The sequence below is a fragment of the Puma concolor genome, chromosome A1, assembly GCF_028749965.1.
Source record: "Puma concolor isolate L17-30 chromosome A1, mPumCon1.1.hap2, whole genome shotgun sequence".
NCBI classification, from domain to species: domain Eukaryota; kingdom Metazoa; phylum Chordata; class Mammalia; order Carnivora; family Felidae; genus Puma; species Puma concolor.
This window is the reverse complement of record NC_141667.1, coordinates 26,001,448-26,018,468: the sequence shown is the minus strand read 5'-3', so window position 1 is coordinate 26,018,468 and position 17,021 is coordinate 26,001,448. Positions and strand designations below refer to the sequence as shown.

At 42.1% G+C, this 17,021-nt stretch overlaps 1 protein-coding gene and 1 long non-coding RNA gene across 7 annotated transcripts in view; one reads left to right on the top strand and one right to left on the bottom strand.

Annotated features, from left to right (window-relative positions):
• PDZD2 (PDZ domain containing 2) overlaps window positions 1-17,021 on the bottom strand; it is a 313,071-nt gene that overhangs the window by 120,156 nt on the left and 175,894 nt on the right. The window lies entirely within an intron of this gene.
• Window positions 1,583-3,791, top strand: LOC147584052 (uncharacterized). Its single transcript, XR_015240603.1, has 2 exons — window positions 1,583-2,067; window positions 3,264-3,791. It is a non-coding gene; the product is annotated as an uncharacterized LOC147584052 (long non-coding RNA).

Here is a 17,021-nt window from a genome sequence, read left to right as displayed (position 1 = left end):
AAATTAAGATCACGTTCAAGGCTCTGGGTTGGAATTTGACCGTGAATTCTAATTCCGCTCACACTGGAGATGTCATAGTGGAAAGCTTCTGGGTTGAATGGCTCCCCCTGCACCCCTCCTCCCCCATACACGCCTACCTAGAGCCTCAGAATGTGATGTTACACGGAAAGAGGGCCTCTGCATTGCACATGTAATTACTTAAGGATTACACTGTATCGGGGTGGACTCTGAATCCAAAGAAAGTGTCCTTATAAGAGACAGAAAAGAACACACAGAGACCCAGAGAAGGTGGTGGTATGTAGCTGGAGGTGGAGATTGGTGTGATACATCTATAGGCCAAGAAATGCCCGGGATTTCCTACAGAGATGAAGGCTGACAGACCGAGACATTTCTTTCCTAGAGTCTCTGGGAGGAACCATCTCTGTTGACAACTTGATTTTGGACTGCTAACCTCCAGAACCATGAGAAAAGACGTTTCTGCTGCTGGAAGCCATTGCGTTTGTGGTACTTTCTTACATCACTCAGAGAAAATGAATACAGCCTCGCCCCACCCCTTTCAGCTTTTCCATGACTTTGACTCTTGAACTTCTTTCACAGTAAGATGCAATCTTGTAAAGCCTCTAAGACCTGCTTAAGATAACTTCATCATGTTTTTCATGGTTATATAACCACAAGATTTTAAATACATATATTAGATATGCTATTGAAGTGACTTAAAGCCCCTTTTAGTACAAATCTTTCAAAATATCAAGATGTATTTCCCTGTTTCCCAAGTAATGCATGCTGTTTCATTTACTTCAGATTAATCCGTAAGAACAAAGATGATCTATTGACTCAAATTTAAATACTATATATCACTGAAAAATATTTAAAATATGTGTTTTAAAAATACAGGGAGGGACGCCTGGGTGGCGCAGTCGGTTAAGCGTCCGACTTCAGCCAGGTCACGATCTCGCGGTCCGTGGGTTCGAGCCCCGCATCGGGCTCTGGGCTGATGGCTCAGAGCCTGGAGCCTGTTTCCGATTCTGTGTCTCCCTCTCTCTCTGCTCCTCCCCCGTTCATGCTCTGTCTCTCTCTGTCCCAAAAATAAATAAACGTTGAAAAAAAAAAAATTTAAAAAAAAAAATAAATAAATAAAAAAAAATAAAAATACAGGGAAAAATTACCTATGTGATACTTATGGCATCAATAACGGGAAAAACATTACCCTGCTGTTTTAATTCTTGAATCTTTAGAATTTTTGCATTTGGATTGTATAAAATGTCCTGGTTTATTTTAAAAATCATTATGTTTCGTATTTAGATGAAAAGGAATGACAGAGATTTCCAGCTGCAACTTATAATCATTTCTTCTGACACAATACATTGTGGGGTAAATAGTCTTTACTCCAATAAACAGCAGCAACATTGACTAGAACAAGAGACAGATGTTATGTATACATTTTGATCAGATTAATGGCACCTAAGATCTGGTGAAGATCATCTTTAGGAGAACCATCACTGTATGTTCCTCATTAATTTGTTTTTTTTTTAATTTTTTCATGTTTATTTTTGAGAGAGAGAGACAGAGTGTGAGTGGGGGAGGGGCAGAGAGCGAGGGAGACACAGAATCGGAAGCAGGCTGCAGGCTCCAAGGTGCCAGCGATGGAGCCCAATGTAGGGCTCGAACTCACAAACCACGAGATCGTGACCTGAGCCGAAGTTGGATCCTCAACTGACTGAACCATCCAGGTGCCCTGTCTTTCACGACTTTTTAAAGGCATAGCAACAAAGATATTGCCAAGCAAGGGAAATGATTTAGGACTATACAACGGACAAAACCACTAGGGTGGCTAGAGCTGATCATCCACGAGATGAAGTCATGTGGGTAACTGAGTCACAGAAACACCAACTATTTTCCCATTCAGTATCTGCTCTGAGATTCTTAAATAATTTCAGAGGGGAAAATGTTTAAGCAATTTTTTATTTCTTGAATTTTAGCAAGACAACTGAAGTTGACTCCATGATCACCTTTAACAACAGGACCTCCGAACACCTTTGCCAATTCTTAGTAACTTCCCTGTCACAGGTTTGTAATGTGTGACCTCCTGCCCGAGGGTGGGGTCTTGTGGTACGGTGAGTTTCAGAGAGCTCAAACCACTGAGTGGTGATTTCCCCCTGGCTCAGGGCCAACAGGCATTATATGTCCTATCAGCTTCTCTCCTCACTAAACATGCGTCAGAGGGTATTTAAAAAGCAAACAAACCCAATAAAGATGTCAATGTGTACTATTCATGTTTCACACAGGTTTCTAAAGGGCCCTAAACTTTGGGAGAGGCTCAGTTTCCTCTTTGTCCTTTCCCCTACGCCATCTGACAGGTCATCAGAACACGTGTTTTAACCCGGCAGTTGTTCCTTCCTTTTCCTGTAGCAGTAGCAACGGGCTGCCATCTTGTCAGCCAAGCATGGACAGCACATGTTACATAACAGAATTAAAGACTTCAGTCATTTGCATTGCTCAGACCTCACCTAGAAGTTCTTGCGAAGGGAGGAGTCCCCAGCCATAGCTTCTTTAAGACAGGCCCGCATTTCTAATGGATGCCTTCATCTAACAGGTCTGTTTTCCATTCCTTATACAGTAAAGTTTGGATTTGCTACTCACAGCCTTCATGTAGGAGAGAGTGGGAGGAAAGGTCAAGAGAATAGTGTCAGGCAAAGTGTATCAGTGGAGGGATAAAAGACTAATCAGAGCCCCTGGGATTACACATTCCACACTATTATCACTACTGCCTTACTTTGGTGTAACTCTACATCTTATGAAAGTCAGTAGTAGTACTATCATCATCACTATCCGACCACTACAAACTTGTGAGGTGGGTAAGGAATATGTGGCTGTCACCACTCTATAAGTGCTAAAATTTAGGAATAATGACGATGGAGCTTCACGGAGCCCATCTGGACTCCTGGTCCGGAGCACCTTCCTCCTTCTGTACAGAGGGAAAGAGATGGTAAAGCTGCTGTGTTTGGAACCGGCTGGACTCTAGCCAGGAAGATCTTCCAGAATTCTCCCTGTGCCACGGGGAGGATGTGATGCTCACTGGAGCACGGGCTGAGTTAGACCTAGCAGCCCATTGGATAGAATGCAGGTTTTGGAGCCTGGCAGTCCTAGGTTTGAATCCAGACTTTGTCACTTGCCAGTTGTAGGACTTTAAAGTGATTTATTTATTTATTTATTTATTTATTTATTTATTTATTTATTTATTTATTTATTTATTCATTCCTCAGTTTCCTCATCTGAAATGGATTGCTAAGAGAATTAAATGATATTTAGCAATACCTGGAAAATGTTCACAATGACTACATCCAAGTCCACCGGGCTACATATGGAGACAAGTCAACTAACCACATATAAAAATCGCCATTGGAGAAGGGGAAGAATCAGAACCCACGTGACGAAGCTGAAAATGCTGGGGAAGTGGATACCAGTCCCACATGCTCAGAGAAAGTTGATTCTACTGCAGCCCCTGCAAGCAACTCAACTTCCTAACCTAGCATTCTAGAGTGTCACATTGAACCACCCCAAACTCAGAGTATAGGCTCAGCTAGAAAAATGCCTGTTTCAAAAAAGCAAGAGGACAAGGGAAATTTTCAGAAATGTCTATCTACCACTGTTGGGCTCCTCGATTCATCTCTTCCCAACTCAAGAGGTGGTCCCCTTTGGAAGTTCCACCGAACACTTAGACACCTCCAGTGCCCAGCCTTGGGCTGATTACATTCAACTTGGCATTTGATGATGAAACTTCCTCAAATTGCTCCTTGGTTGTTTTTATGTGCTTGTCACGTTGATCAACAAGACCGTGTGCACCCTATAGCAGGTTCATGGCTCTTTTGCAACTTTTTTTTTTTTTCTTAATTATTTTGTAAGTTTATTAATTTATTTTGAGAGCATGAGCAGGGGAGGGGCAGAGAGAGAGGGAAGGAGAGAATCCTAAGCAGACTCCATGCTGTCAGCGCAGAACCCAATGTGGAACTTGATCCCCCAACCTGTGAGATCAGGACCTGAGTTGAAACCAACAGTCAGATGCTTAACTGACTGAGACACTCAGGCGTCCCTCTTTTACATCCGCTTGTCCCTGTCTCTCCCATGTCCTCCCCTAGAATGTAGTGTATTCCCAAGCATACTGCAAGCCAACAGTCAGGCATATAATAATAGAACTGAATCCTTTATCCTCAGCACTGAGAAGTAATGAGAGTGGTAGAAAACAGCATTCAGAGTATCAACAACAAGGCAATGATTTTCAAAACATATGAGAATTTTACAAAAATGTATTTAAACATGGAGCCACATTTTTGAAACATGAATCACTGTAAGTGAGGAAAGGGGTTTAGAAATAGTAATAGCTCTATAATTTATATGCATGTGCCATGGTCTACACACTGTAGTAAGCACATTGAGAAACTTCTGTGATTTGTGAATATATTCTTGCAAAAACTCATATGGTGGGGATGTTAGTGAGATGTGAAAGTCACTCCTTCATATCATCCTCAAAACCATTCCTATAACCTTTGACTTTTATCTCATCCATAAGTTTCCTGTATCTTCTTCTTTGTAACTTCCTGCATTTATGGTCTTACTTAAGAGGCTTCCCCACCCTAGATAATATTCTATTTTTCTTCTAATACCTTCACAGATTTCATTTTTATGTTTAGCTTTTTATCCCATCTGGAATTTAGTCATCTATTTTAAGGCAGGACTTAACCTCACAGTCTCCCATAAAAAGTTTTAGCTAATTATTGCAATAAAATTCGCTAGGCAGACCATAATTTTTCTTCCATTTTTAAAGTCTTTCCTTTTCATACACCAAATTTCCTGATATTTATGGGCCTATTTGGGATTCCTTCCTTTGTTCACCTGGTCTGTTTGGTAATTCCTGTGCCACACTATTCGAATTACTATAATTTTAAAGTATAGTTTGCTTTCTGGTGAGGCAGCCCACATCCTTCCTCATTGTTCTTATTTTTCCAAAAATTTCTTAGCTATCACTCACTTTTCCCTCTTCCAGATGAGTTCCAGTTCATCTGTTCAAGTTCCAAAATAATTGTTTTCAAATTTTGATGGAAATTGCATTTAGTTACAGATAGGAAAGGGAGACAGCAGGATCTAGTATCCTTAAAGGACTGTCTGTAGAGCTGAAGGTACAAGAACTGTGATTATAGATACATAATGTGAACAATTGTTTAGTTAAGGATGCAAAAAGTTAAGATTGCCCCCATTAAAAAGCAAACAAATTCACCATACCCAGCCTTAGCTTAGAATCTTTAGAATAAATCTCCATGCTGTAATCAGCATCCCACAAGTTTTCAACTGAGGTTATGAAATCCAAGAAGGTTTTCTTTAAAAGTTATTTTTACCAAATTATAAATCAAAGGTATATAGAGGTTACAAATTCAGACGTTCCCATCACATAATTATTTCAAATCACCCTCTCCCTTCTCCATTCTAACCTGAATTTTAGAGTGCAGTTTTTATGATATACTATATCTCCTGGCAGAGATATCTCAAAATTATTACCATAGACATTTAGTGGAACAAGTCCAATTTTAAACTAAAAACACTACTTTAAAAGATATATTTTAATTCTGGCATCCCTATTTATATAATAATTAAAATTCAATTAAAAAGTCGTAACATTAAAACACTGATGGATTTCCTTTAGAGAAGGTGGAGCATATTTTTCCTTAAAAAGAAAAACAAACAAACAAAAACAAAAAAATAAGAAGGGTTTAAACTTGTTTCAAAGAGTAATAAGAGCTAGAAATAAGATCTGTATTTAAAATAGACAAAAATCTTGTGCTGATGCTTGCGGGCAAAGAAAAAGAAAACATACTCTCTCTAGCCTACTTTTCATATTTTTTTTCTATGCTTCAGGAGATATTATAAAGATAACAATCCAGCATGATTGAAGGGCAGAGATCACATGCAAGAGCAACGATTTCTCTGTCCGATAGGCTGCATTTGACTTAGAAGGGGCACAAAACCTCTCTTTCATGAGATGTTACACAGATCTTGTTCTGACTTAACACATTCAAGGAGTGAATAGATGCATCATAGATTGACACATCTGTACAAGGGAATGCTACTCAGCAATGAAAAGGAAGAGCTATTGATACATTTAACAGCATGGATGAACTTCAAATGCATTATTATCCTAAGTGAAAGACTTAAATGGCTACTTAAGTAGCTTAATTAAGACTTAATGTAGGATTCCATTTATATAACATCCTGGAAAAGGCAAAACAACAGGGACAGCAAACATATCAGCAGTTGCCAGAAGCTATGGGGGGAGGGGAGGGTTTGACCACAGGGGGACACTTTTCAGGGTGATGGAATGGTTCTCCTCTTGACTGAGGTGGTAATTTACATGACTCATGTTGGTCATAATTTATAGAATGGTACAACTGGAAAGGTCTTCCTCCAGTTTCTTTCTTATGTTTTAGCATAATGTCTCAATTTTGTACTTTAAGTACATTCCATCTAATCCTTTAGGAATTGGGTAAAATTCATCATGCTAAAGAGTGTAAGCAAATTCTATCTCAATAAACTTAATAAAGAAGAATACTCTTGCAAGCCAAACTGTCTTCTGATACCATCTTCCGTCCATCAATAGCTATTAGCAACTTATTTACTTCTGTAGGGGAAGGATCCACCTAATGGACGATGTAAGATACTGGGTCTTGCTGATTTGTGCTCTTCGTTTGCAGCATCTGAAACTCACCTTCTCAGTCCTTCCACAGAGCAATGTGGAAGTTCTCTCAAGTGAATCAGGTTGACTGTATTAAATGCTGGTGCCAGCATGGTGGTCTCAGGCTCCTGGGTTAGAATCTGATCCCACGGGATACTTTAAATGAGTACCACATAGCTTCAATCCAAATCTATGGGTTTTCATCGACAGTCAACTTAGTCTTATAACAGACCAACTAAAGGCATTTCAATATTTGCATTTTCAATATTGGCATTAAGAGAAGTATATTGTCTGCATCAAAAGGTGATAATCCTTTTCTAGATAAGACTGCACATAGAGAGTTTGATTCAGTTTAGGCATTAACATTTAAAAATGACAATCCTGTCTTATGATGAGCAGCTGAAGGGACTAAGGATACTTATCCTGCAGAGGATAACGTGGGGGCGGGGGTGTATGAGGGATAGAATGGTTTTATATACAAATATCTGAATGGCTATATGAAAAAAGGGATAAACCACTTCAAGGTGACATGGGTTATAGGATTAGGACCCATAAGAAAAAGATAAAGGATGAAAGATATTTGGCTTTATAATCCCATGATGGAGTGGCTGCCTTCGGAGGCAGGGAAGCTGCAGGTAGGGTTTTGGATTTGGTGGTGGGCTGGGTGGGAGGACTTCCATAAAGAGAGAGGACCAGCAGTAAGCCAATCACACTGAGCTTGGTGGTTTACCAGGTATGCCACGCCCAAGAAAAAATGGGGCATCTGGGAAAGGCAGTGAAGGAGGAGAGGAAAGAAAGGGAAAGGAAAGAATGTGGACACATGGAAAGATGACGAAGGAGGAGACAAACTCTCTAGTTCGTTTTTCCTGCATTGGTCAGAGAGCTATCTGCCTGACATTTGATCAGCTTTTGGATTTGGAGACGCTTCCATTACATGAGGGGTGGCGGGGACGGGACATTAATTATCTGTCCCCATACCCAGGAACCAGTCCACAGGCACATGACTTACATTTGGCCCCCAGGAGGCTCTTGCTTGGCACTCTGGATCATAAGGACGTGATAGGACACAGGGACAGATAAAGGCTAGTCACGGGAGTCCAGTAATCATGGTGGTGGCAGTGGTGGTGTCCTAAGCAGACTGTTCCTGTGCCATGACCTTGCGTGTGTTCTTGGCCACTTGGTTCTTGCCCATTCTCTTGAGCCCAGACCTCAACACTTCTGTTGGCTTCTGTAAGCTACCCAACATTCTGTCACTAAATTTCTTTTCTACCTAAATGAGCCAGAATTGGTTTCTATTACTTGTAACTTCAAAACTCTGATAGGATCACATAAATTGGGGAAGGGGGTACTTAAGAGGTATTCTACATTATCCTTATATCATATATGAGGATGAAATTCTTTAAAAGCTACATGGCCCCTAATATTGGTTGCACTGGAGAGCTTAAAAATAATTAGGATCTCTACCTTTACCACTACCCCTAATTATTTCCAAGGTTCTGAAATACTAAATCAGGGCTGGGGGGTGGTAGAGCAGAAGCCATCACATTTCCCCCCTGCTAAAGTTTTGTAGGTAATTCGAATGCAGATTCTTGGAAGTCTGGCATTTGGGTTTCTAAGCAAATGAGAGTGATATGAACCATTAAATAATTTGTCTGGTTGTCTAAAGTATTTTCAATCTCCTCTGTCTCAGGCCAAATCTGATCAACCTACAAGTGTCTACGGGGTGAATCTCACCTCCCAGTCTTCTTATTAGCACATAACTTCTCCCCAAACCCACAAAACCCTGTGCCCCACCTCCGCCAAACTTTACTCTTTCACTCCTGGGAAGGCACTTCCATTCTCTCTGCCTGTACAGATCCTACTTATGCATCAAGGTCAATTTAAGAATGGCTTCTCTCAGGGCACCTGGGTGGCTCAGTTGGTTGAGCATCTGACTCTTGATTTCGGCTCAGGTCATGGTTCGTGGGTTTGAGCCCTGCATGGGGCTCTGTGCTGCCCGTGCAGAGCCTGCCTGGGATTCTCATTCTCATTCTCATTCTCTCTCTCTCTCTCTCCCCCCCTCCCTCCCTCTGTGTCTACCCCTCCCCCATTTTCTCTCTCTCTCCCTCTCTGTCAAAATAAATAAACTTAAAAAAAAAAAGAGAGAAAGAGAATACCTTCTTTCACGAACTCTTTCCTTTGCATTCTAACCTAGGATTTTTCATAAAGTTAAATTTCAGAGCCGGAAGCATCCTCTAGTAAGCACATGCCATCCATGTCATGTCATTAGTTCACATACTCCTTTCATTAGAATTAATTTCTTTCAAATAATTTTATTTCAATTTTCATTGTCTTTATACTTTATCTCTCCAAGTCCATAAGTTTCCCTTCAGCAACTCTAGAGAGACATAGTTGGTGCTTAGTATCACTAAGGTTAACTTACCACACACTGAGTTCCCTCATTCTCAAGCATTGTTATTTCTTGGGAAGAAAAGTAAAGCTTAATCCATTCTAGAGATCTCTCTCTGTTGGAACCATTGCAGACATTTTTACAGATACTAAAATCTGTCTGGTTCTTAATCTAGTCTGGAACACAAGGTCAAAAACCCTGCCATTCTCAAAATGACAAATCCTGAAGCATTTTCACTACCCAGAGCAGCAGGAGAGGCAGGAAAGACAATCCCTGCCTTTGAGCAGACAGAAAAACATCCTGTGACTTACACGTACCAACTTGTGCACCCAAACAATTCCTGGCACTGAAAAGTGGCCACTGAAGGGCAGAGGGTGTGAAATGATTTTCTAATGGGCCATTAGAGCTACTTTAGTCAGGAAATTTAGAAGTGATATATTTCTATGGGAATCCCGACTCCCCCCATCTCTACCCTACCCCTGCTGCCCAAAGTAAGCCTTTCATTGTGTTATGATAGAATAAAGTATTTCTTCTACCCATGGTGATTCTATTTGGAGCCACTCAGCAGAAAGGTAAAGTCTTTGAGGGTAATACAATAATATTGGTGATGAAGAGACCAATAAGTTTGCCCAATAAGTTTGTATAGGAGAAAGTGCAAACAGAATTATGCTCATCTTACAGATGGAGAAGTTGAGGCATTGGAGGTTGAAGTGATCTAGTGAAGAGGTGGGGCCCCCTGGGCATTCTGGGGGACTCAATCTGTCAGCTGTGGAAGCAGCAGGATGGCTGACGTCATGGACATTTTCGTGCCAGAGCTTCGGCACTATTATTTGGGTGAAATGCGGTCTGCACTTCACACATGTGGGCATTAGATTTTTGTTGCTCTATGAAGACACCCCAGAACTAAGGCCCCTGAGACTTAAAATAAGTGGCTCTGGTCAAGGAGCACGGAGTCTGCATTGGGCGTGGTCTACATACTTAACCTTCATGGTACCCCTCCCCCCATATTAGTCAGCCAGTTTATGCACAAAGCCTCCATGTTCTCATCCATAAAGTGAGGGCTCTGGGTCTGGGACAACAGGTCTACAGCAGTGGTTTCAAACACAGCTGATCAGAAGAATAATCTGGGGAGACTTTTATCCGAAGAAGAAAAAAAGAGACAGCTTTGTAAGATGACACATGTTCATCACATACAAGATTTAAGCAAAGACAAGCAGCATACAGAAGAAATAAAAGGGATCCCCAATCCCCATTACCCACTGGTGACAGGACAGCAGTGATGCAAAAACATTCTGAAACAGGTGACCAACGTGTGAGGAATTCCTTTACTCCTTTTACAAGTACAACTCTAGACCCTCACTGAGAACGGAGATTGGGGCATGGCAATCTGTATCTTACCAAATGCCTCTTGTGACACAGCCAGAGTCAACGGCTGGCTTTTAGGAACGAGGGCACTGATGGTAAATAGGGAGTCTTCTTCCATAGATGGGTAATAAAGCAACACGTTTTTCATGGAGCAGTCTCCTGGTCATGAGGTGTCATCTGTGTCTCCTCAAGGCTGGGATTGCCACTCTTGAGGGTACAGGGAATTGGCTCCGGAAGTAGAAACAGTAAGAAAGAATTAAAAGAAAAACAGAGAGTAGAGATAGTAAGAGTCACCTTGTAATGGCCTTGCACTGTGCCATCCCACCTGCCACAACCACACACACATCCTTCCTCAGAGATGACCCCTATCCCAGGGGAGCAGAGGTGGTCTCAGGTAGGCAGGGCTTGGAAGTATGGAAGCTGAGGTGGGTCACTGCAGGGGACCAGGTCAGGGAGAAGGGGACATAAGGGAATCTAGTCAAGGTGAGCCCAAAGACTGAGAGACTATCTTGTGATTATTCAGCCTTAGACATGAGAGAGAACACGGAATGTAGGTCCGTGGAATATTCCTTAAGACTTATTCCATATTACATCCTCGGTTCAATTACCTCTCTCCTGGGAACATAGGGCTAAAATGGCAGAAACAGATGACAAAGAAGATGGCAGTAACTGGTGACCGGAAGGATCCTTTCTTCACTAGGAGTTAATAGACTGGGTTTGGGATGCCAATCTCCTGGGAGTTTGATTAGCATAAGTCAGTCTCCAGGCAGTTGATAACCTCTGGTAGATGGACAAAATTGGATTCCCAGATCTCTGTGGCCACTCTATGAGGCCACCAGCAGGCCACATGACGTAAGTGGTTTGGGCCAAGGTCTGTAGCACCTTTAGGAGGTACCAGGTCAGGACTGGGGTATCTGAGATTATTAAAGAAACTTGCTGGGGCTGTGGAGGTGCAGTGACTTTTTCCCCCCGCCGTACTCTGCCAAAGTACCTTTCCCTAATTCGCAAACATCCCTGAAAATCTTACAAAGACATACCACTTGCATCATTTAATTACACATGTAATAAATCACCCTCGGGGAAAGAGGACACAGAGCTCCTCAGGGCAGAGCATAAGGTCACCACGCACACATGGGGATCGGATGGTCGCCCTGCCCTCCCCAGGCAGCGGCAGTGTTCTTCCCAGCTCGCCTGGCACACACCAGCCCCAGAGCTCAGGAAGTGACCCCTCACGGAGCAGCAGCTGCAGCAGCTTCCCAGACAAGGCATTCCCACGAGAGAGCCATTGGGGGACACCCATCTGCTACTGAGCCCTTTATCTTGATGGCCTCTCCCAGGCCTGAGCCTCCACCGCATTCACTCGCCAGCCTGGCAACTACTCTGAGGCTCCAGAAGACCAAACACAGGACCCTTGGAAGCAGGTGAAGTCTTCTTTTGAGATTCTCCCACCTTCCCTGTCCTGGGGCATCTCTTCCCACAACCAAGTATTACAATAATTAAACTATTATCTATAATGGAGATTGATTAAAATTATTAGAAGTGAGTTTGGAGGGGCGCCTGGGTGGCGCAGTCGGTTAAGCGTCCGACTTCAGCCAGGTCACGATCTCGCGGTCCGTGAGTTCGAGCCCCGCGTCGGGCTCTGGGCTGATGGCTCGGAGCCTGGAGCCTGTTTCTGACTCTGTGTCTCCCTCTCTCTCTGCCCCTCCCCCGTTCATGCTCTGTCTCTCTCTGTCCCAAAAAAAATAAAATAAACATTGAAAAAAAAATTTAAAAAAAAAAAAAAAGAAGTGAGTTTGGAAAACACAGGCCTTTATGTGAATTGCTGTGGGCTAGAGCCTGGCTACTGTGAATTTGTTAGAAACGCAGAAACATCAGGCTCCACCTGGACTCACTGCACAAGAATCTGCATTTTATCCCCAGGTGACTCACAGGTTGGAACACACCCTACTGTCCTGAGTTAGTATTTTTCTCCTGGTAAATAAAGATCTAAATATTAAATGGTGTGAGTAGACATTTTTTCAAAAAACATATCCAGACGGTTAACAGACACATGAAAGGATGCTCAACATCACTCATCATCAGGGAAATACAAATCAAAACCACGATAAGATACCACCTCACACTTGTCAGAATGGCTAACATTAACAACTCAGGCAACAACAGATGCTGGCGAGGATGCAGAGAAAGAAGATCTCTTTTGCACTGCTGGTGGGATTGCAAACTGGTGCAGCCACTCTGGAAAACAGTATGGAGGTCCCTCAAAAAGTTAAAAATAGAACTACCCAAGATCTAGCAATTATATGACTAGGTATTTATCCAAAGGATACAAAAAGACAGCTTTGAAGGGGTACATGTACCCCAATGTTTATAGCAGCATTATCAACAATAGCCAAACTATGGAAACAGCCCAAAGCCCGAATGTCCATCAACTCATGAATGGATAAAAAAGGTGTATACTGATACACAGACACTGGAATATTGTTCAGCCATCGAAAGGAATGAAATCTTGCCATTTGCAATGACGTGGATGGAGCTAGAGTGTATTATACTCAGCAAAATAAGTCAATCAGAGAAAGACAAATACCATATGATTTCACTCATATATGGAATTTAAGAAACAAAACAGATGAACATATGGGAAGGGAGGAAAAAGGAGAGAGGGAAACAGACTATGAGACTCTTGACGATAGAGAAGAGAGGGTTGATGGAGGGAGGTGGGTGGGGGATGGGTAAATGGGTGATGAGCATTAAGGAGGGCGCTTGTGTTGAGCACTGGGTGTTATATGTAAGTGATGAATTACTAAATTCTAATTCTGAAAACAATATTACACTATATGTTAACTAGAAATTAAATAAAAATTTGAAAAAAAAAATGAAATGGTAGTCTTTAAGATAGGCATTCTTTTTCTTTTCTCGTTTTTTCTTTTTTATACCATGGACCTCTCTGGCTGTCAGGTAAAATCTCACTATTTTTCTTTCTTTTTTTTTTTTTTCAACGTTTATTTATTTTTGGGACAGAGAGAGACAGAGCATGAACGGGGGAGGGGCAGAGAGAGAGGGAGACACAGAATCGGAAACAGGCTCCAGGCTCTGAGCCATCAGCCCAGAGCCTGACGCGGGGCTCGAACTCACGGACCGCGAGATCGTGACCTGGCTGAAGTCGGACGCTTAACCGACTGCGCCACCCAGGCGCCCCAAAATCTCACTATTTTTAAATGCATAAAATATCTAGGATTACAAAGAAAACCAATTATGTGAAACAGAATACCCTAAATGTTTTTAAATGTATACCATAACACATTTTATTAACACATTAAATAAGAATATCTGGCAACAAGTTTATTAACTGGTATATTTTCAAAGTTGTAATGTGCATAATATTGGAAGGTATCTACTACAAATAACATGCACCATTTTTACTGGTGCCAGGCATGGGGACTGCTAATACTATAGTACTTTGACCCTAAATCAATTATTGAAGGAAACACTAAATTCAACTACAGTTTAGTGACAACAAACATTTTATTTTCCTCCCTGCCAGGTTCATAGTCCCCCTTTATTAATAGAATTGAGGTTAAGAATAAGAGATGCTTAGGGATCTTACACAAAACGAGGTAAAAGTTGTGCCCCATATCTGTCTGACTGTCTGATCTTAGTTTGAACAAAGATGGCCAAATCACTTCCTTCTCCAATAGAGACTGCATTTGCCTTTTTGGCTTCTGTCCACTGGCTTTGATGCAAGTTCCTACCAGAGATGAGCACTTAGATGTTTAAGAAGTACATCTGATCAAATCCTTTAGGTTGGGGTCCCAAATATTTCTGAAACAGACATGCCAGGCTACATTCTGAATACCATTGCACAACGTAACTAAAACAATCCCATTTTGTAGGAAGCTGCTGTCTCCATCTGCATAGGTACTTCCCTACAAATGTGGATTTAATATAAATTACTGACACTGAGTTCTGAAACATTCTCCCTGCTCTGCCAGAGAGCCTGGGGCAGGCTCTCTCTCTCTTGGATCAATCATAAGCACCTTTTCAGGGTACTTTTCTTGCCAAGAATAAGCAACACTTCCCACAGCCATGTCAACCGTGGTTCTCAAAATAAGATCCATTTTCAGAAAAAGCCAAAATCGATTTGTCTCTGAATTTCAAAACTGTACATCCAAGGCGTCTACACTGCTCTGCAGGCCATTTCCCCCTCATACTAACTGAAGTGCCATGAAAGCAAAATGGAACTGAACACATCAGCCTTGGGGGAATTCATCTGACACTTGGTTTGAACTCTCACAGAAAAGTCGCTACTACACAATGAAGCATTTCTCTAACAAACACAAATCATGTGAGCATGTTCGAGCCACATGTTTACAAAAGGAAGAAAGACCTACAAACTTGAGACCCAGTCTTACATAAAGATTTCTGCTCAAAAATAGCCATGTCTCCAGGTGCACAGAAACGCCATGAATTAGTTTCCATTTGCAGCCCTTCTCCTGGACACACGCACACACACTAGTCACTCACACTTAGCTTTTCTTTACCTAGGTGTGCTCATCTGGAAAAGAGTGCTAAACCTTACATTTCAAACACCCTGCAATTACCTTTATCTAGTTCTCCACCTATCCTGGTTCAGGGGCAGGTAATGTAGGAGATGGTTATAAGAAAGAAAATAGGCTGGGAGCAGAAGAAACCTCACAGATTTGAGGGTCAATCTGTGGATAAGAGTCTATCACAGTAAATTGTATCAGAGAAAAAATGTTTTTAAAATTTAGCACCGTATTATTCACTGTCATCGAGCCTAGAAAGGTGATTCTTTGCAAGGTTTGAGATCTTAGCTTTGAGACTGCTTTGGTTTTAGAGTAACCCAGAGGTTGCTGCTGGAGTGCATAAAGAACCCACAGTAAAAAGACTAAAGCTGACGGCAGATTCTCTCCCCACCCTGAAATCCCAACGGCAACAAATGTAATTAATTAAGCCACCAGAACACTGTAGAGATGACTCATGCTTCTCCTAGTGAAAGTTTCAAATAACTGACTCTACTCACTTAAAGATGAAGTGTTGAATTTTTGTTACCATAAGAAACGCATTAAGAATGTCTAATTAGTTATAGACCTAAGAATGCCTAATGCCTCAGCATTATGCCAACAGCAGAATTTCCACCACACAAAGTTTCATGGGGCCACTGAGACCTCCATAAAATCCTCACCCACCAAGATGCCCCTAGGTACCTTCTCAGCTGCAGCATTCAGTTCTCCTTCAACATTCTTTGACTGACTTGAGGGAGAAACTGAAGTCAGGCAAGTTCTAGCCTGTCAAAAGGATTGTGCAAAGGACTTAGCTTCCCAAACCCAAACTGCAGCCTTCATTTCTGCCACCTTCTCCCCTGCAGTGATTAGAGGCAATTTTCTGTTTTCCCCCTCTGGGTCTTTACTGCTCTCCTGCCAAAACTGTCTTGCATCTGCTACAATAAAATACCTGCGATGTTTTCTAAAGCCAGCAGCTTACTGCCAACGTTCAACCCTCTACCCCACAGGCAGTGGTCTGGGAACTTTAGTCAAAGTGTTGCAAGGTGAAGGCTAAGGTGGAATTTGGCTAAGGCCAAGGCATGGTTCCTTGGAGGGCAGACCCTCCTCTGGCTGATGGAACCAGCCTGCAGGAGAAAAGAACACTTTTGTTAAAGAGGCAGAAACAAGAGCAAGAGGTATGAGGATAGGGTTGTTATCCATCAAGAGTACCATGATGAATCCAGAGAGTCATGCCATTCAAAATGAAGGTCACCTATGGTGCCTTTGAATTCCCTCCCACTTCTCCCTGGCGTGGGCACTTCCAAGTGTGTTCTTATTTGGGTGGGAAGTGAAATTGATCACTGCTGCCCCCCCCCCTTTTTTTTTTGGAGGGGGAGGGAGGAGAGACTGTAAGAATGTTCAAGCTTTTGTTGAAAGGGCAAAGCTTGGGAAGATATAATTTAGAAATAGAAAGCTATCTACTCTTCAAGGAAGAAATGTGCAAATGTTTTTTTGCCCCCACAGTCTGAGTTGTCACACTGAAATAGAGGCTTTTGAACTGAACTGATTCTCAGGGACCACTCTGGTTGATCCTCAGACTCACCCTACTCTGCCAATTTCCAACTTGGTTTCCATCTTTTAATTTGGGAAGAAAACTAGAGTGGAAATTAGAAAGGCAAAGAAGACAGTCCCAAGTGTCTTGCTTTAAGACACCTGATAGCCTCCAGACCTCAAAGTTACCAAAAATACAAAGTAATGCTTCTCTTTTACCAAAGGCATCACTCTCGGTCCTCCTAAGTGCCAAGTTTCTCTGGTGTATGTAAAATATAGTTATATTGCTTCTTCAGGAAGAGACCATAAAAAGGCAGGCAGATCTAGAGTCCCAGGTCAATTGCTGTCTTGACCTACTTACTGCCCAGGGACCTTGTATCTAAGGCGAGACTGTGTGAGCTCACCCTGTGCCCGACTGAGGCCATCTGTGGAATGCAGTGTAGTGTGGGTGCATGCCCACGCACACCTAGATTTAACAAACCACGGTCACATA